The following is a 3,967-nucleotide window of genomic DNA, read 5'->3' on the forward strand; positions in this document are numbered from 1 at the left end:
GCACATGTCACAAAACCAAGACTTACTATCTAAGCTAACTGCAGCTTCAGCCTCTCCCAGGAATGTAACCTGTGACCAGCCAATCAGGAATAACCTGGTCAGCACTAGTGAGGTCTTCTGCCTCACAGACCACTGTGGTCTCCCATTGGAAGGTGACCTTGCCTGAAACAATCCACTCTTTGCAAGAAACTTCCTTTTTACACCTCTACTGCCTCTAAAAGCCTTTTATTTTGTACAGCTCTCGGAGGCCTTTTCTATTTGCTAGACAGAATGCTGCCTAATTCATGGATTATTGAATAAAACCAATTTGATCTTTAAATTCACCCAGATGAAACTTGTTTTTCAACAGCATCTAGAAACAGCTCTACCTGAAGCTCTGAACTTCTGTTATATGAAGCAATAAAATAATAAATTACATTTTTGTGTGTGCTTCAATGATTTTTTTTTTTGGTCATTTACAATAAATACAGTGAGAAGGATCCGTGGCAGGTAACATTCATTAGGTTAAGCTTGGGACCATAAATCTTTAAGTTAAATTAGTATTTGTTCTCTCATCATTCAACAATTCCCTTAGTTTCTCATCTGTCTGCATGAATGCCAGCAATAATGTGCCTGACCCATGGCTTTGGTGCTTCACATAAAAGAAGCACTCAAGTAGAGTAAATGTGAGTACATTGATGCTTCTGACCCTCTACTGTCAACTTTTAAATAGGCTATGCATGTGTAACACAGCAGCTGACCATCTGTACTGCTTACTTAAGTTCTGTAATGAAATGGCCAAGACCCTCATTATTTATTTATGGATGCAGGCAGCCTCTCTCGAAATCCTAATTCAATCTTCAGTCACATTTTTGTAGGCTAGAAGCACTAATGACTGCAAAAGAAATGTTTGCTGCTTCAGATGGTGCTATTAAAAGAAAACTGTTGCCAAAAAAATTCTTATCTCCTGATGAGGGGGAGCTAAATCACTATAAATTATGGAAAAGGAAATTGCAAATGTGTCTTGCTTTTTCTTTATTGGAGGCATTGTTTTATCACAACTGTCAAGTTGAGCATATACCTATTTTGAAAAGCTTTTTACAGTTTTGAATTAAGCACAAATGGAAAAATAAGAGACTGCATAATTAGAGGAGCTCAGGAGCTCTTCTTTACAAGGCAAAGGCAGGGTTTTACCATTACTTTTTTATTCACAAATGGCACCAGCAAAGGGACAGGAATAGCAAAAATGGTGAAAAAGGAGAGAAAAGCAACAGTGAAATAGAGTTAAGAGAAACAACCAACGAGATCACCAGAGACCTAGCAGGAAAATAAGAATCTTGAAAAGAAAAGCTGAGACCTTTAGAATTTCATTCCCCTGGGACAGGGGAGGGGTGGGAGTCTCACATTCTAATTTGTTTCAACTGAATAAGCACAATCATCAATCCATCACTGTTGATGTAAATTTTGATATTAGGAAAATTGCATAAGGGTGGCTGTTTTTCTTTCCTCTCCACCAAGCGTTCTTTTGATGGACTCAGCTCTGTGCAGTCCCGTGCACACTGATCCCCAGTGGATATGCTCAGCAAGGCCAGCAGAGGGAGTGCAAGGTTAATGGGTGGGTTTTAAGCTTTGCCCAAGCAACCATCTCCCCTTTCCGGGACCTCCCAATCTAGTTTATGAAGGTGAAGCCCTTTCTCCGTGCCTCCTTCTTTACTTATCTTCCTTCATCTCTCTCTCTTGCCCTAGCCTGCCCCCAAAACAGCCACGCTCCCCAAACCGAAATAGTCTGACTGGTCATTTGGGAACTTTTTACCAAAGAGTTCACAGGTTGACATTGGTGGATCCCATGATGGATGGGAAAGAAGGGCCCCAGTGTGGGTCAAACACTAAAATCATGTTGAATGAAATAACTTTACATGCCAAGTTAAAAAGCCTATGACCTAATGTTAAGTAAAATAACAAAACTGCACATATGGTTGCATGTCAAGTACATAAAAGATTTTTGTCTATCATAGAAAAAAATTGAAAGTTTGTCAAGTTAAGAGTTGTTGACTTTGATGAGGGGCTGGTTGAAAAAGGTGAAGGGATTAAGAAGTACAAATTGGTAATTATGAAATAGTCACGGGGATATAAATTAAAGCACAGGGAATATAGTCAATAATATTGTAATAACTGTAGGTGCCAGGCGGGTGTACACTTATTGGGGGATCACTTCATAGGTTACATAAATGTCTAAACATAATTCTGTACACCTGAAACTAATATAATGTTGAATGTCAATTGTAATTGAAAAATTAAAAAGAAATTTTTAATTTAAAAAAGTTAAAAAGAGCTACCCACAGGGAGAGTTTCTGCCATTTTTGAAAATCGGGAAGGTCCCAAGCTAAGTGTAGTTGCTGCCGCGATGGCAGCCTTTGCCGTGGAACCCCACGCACTCACGCTGGGATCTGAACCAACGATGCTGGGTTCACCCACATCTCCAAAGCCAGGGGTTAATGCTCAGTTCTTACCTGGATTTTTAATGGGGGATTCGCCAGCTCCAGTGACTCCACGACCTCGATCAATCAGTGTCCCTTCAGTACAAGTAATGGAAATGAGATCACCTTTACTTGGAGGTGGGTCACCACCACAACCAGTTGTACCAGCTTATAAAGATAACACTGGAGCTCCACCAGTTAGAAGCATATGTGATGACATTTCAGCCCAGGACTTGGATCAACACTTTTAACTCCAAGAAGACAGCCAAACATGTCAGCAATGCAGAGCCCTCCTGTTGGAGTCAACACCTACTCCTGGAACAGGAAAAATTATGTTTAGTCCAGCAAACATTGGTCAACCACGAAAGATAATGTTATCTCCTGCCCCGTTGAATCCTTTTTATACTCCAGGAGATTCTCTGACTTCTGAAGATCACCTCAGTGACACATGGGTGACTGACTATGTTCAGGTTTCCTCAAGTATCTGCTTTCTATATATTCTTACAATTTGCACAATATGGGGATATCTTAATACATGTGATGTCTAACACAGGAAATTGGATGCGTATTCATTATCAATCTAAACTGCAGGCCCAGAAAGCCTGAAGCAAAGATGGGAGGATTTTTGAAGAGTCCATCACGATTGGTGTAAAACCATGTATAGATAAAAGTGTTATAGAAAACAGTGACAGGTGTGCTTTATCATCTTCATCTCTAGCTTTATACCACCAATCAAAACCTTAGGTACACCAACCCAAGCCCTGGAAGTACTCTTAGGATTTCTACCATGAGACCTTTTGCTACAGCATACAAAGCTTCTACTAGTGACTGTCAGGTCATTTCTGACAGACAAATGCCAAAAAAAGACGAAAGCCTTGTATCCAAAGCAATGGAGTATGTGTTCAGCTGGTAGTATAATGACAGCTAAGAACTCAACTACAAAGGAAGAGGCTGGTACATTCCAACAGTTAGCAGAGTACTGCCGGTTTTGCTTGGGTTAGTTATACAATTTCTCCTGGCAGTATTGGATAGCTATCTCATACTTCCTTTAGAAGCCTTCTTCTTTTAAGGAGACAGCATATTTGTAGCTCGCACTTTAAAAGATGCTTGAGATACGTTTTAAAGAAAGAAAAAGTCCCAGAAATTAGGATTTTATGCTTTCTGGGGTAGTGCTTGCTTAAGCACAAAAAACTCAGCATTGATTACTGTAAATCATATAATTGAGTTTTCAGTAAGGCTGTGCAGTCTTCATGAGTTGCTAGGGTGAATTTCATGAAGGGTAGCTTGTACAACTGCTGCTAACAAGACACAAAGAACGTAATTAGCAATGTGAATTATGGCCTTTTAATTTAGATAGTATTTAAAATTTTAGTTATCCTTGTTTGTATATGTCCTATCATGGATTGTCATCTTTGAGTAGTCTTATGTCAAAACAATCTTTTTAAAAACCTACTAAAGTTCTTCACAATAAACTTTGTCAATTATAAAAAGAAAATTAAAAAGAGTGACTG

General features: G+C 39.2%; 1 pseudogene across 1 annotated transcript; it reads left to right on the forward strand.

The window, feature by feature from the left end:
• Nucleotides 1-2,383: 2,383 nt before the first annotated feature.
• Nucleotides 2,384-3,369, forward strand: LOC308507490 (nucleoporin NUP35-like; annotated as a pseudogene). Its single transcript has one exon. The product of its transcript is annotated as a nucleoporin NUP35-like (transcript).
• The last annotated feature ends 598 nt before the right edge of the window (nt 3,370-3,967 follow it).

The sequence above is a fragment of the Rhinolophus hipposideros genome (genome assembly GCF_964194185.1).
Source record: "Rhinolophus hipposideros genome assembly, chromosome: 14".
Taxonomy (NCBI): domain Eukaryota; kingdom Metazoa; phylum Chordata; class Mammalia; order Chiroptera; family Rhinolophidae; genus Rhinolophus; species Rhinolophus hipposideros.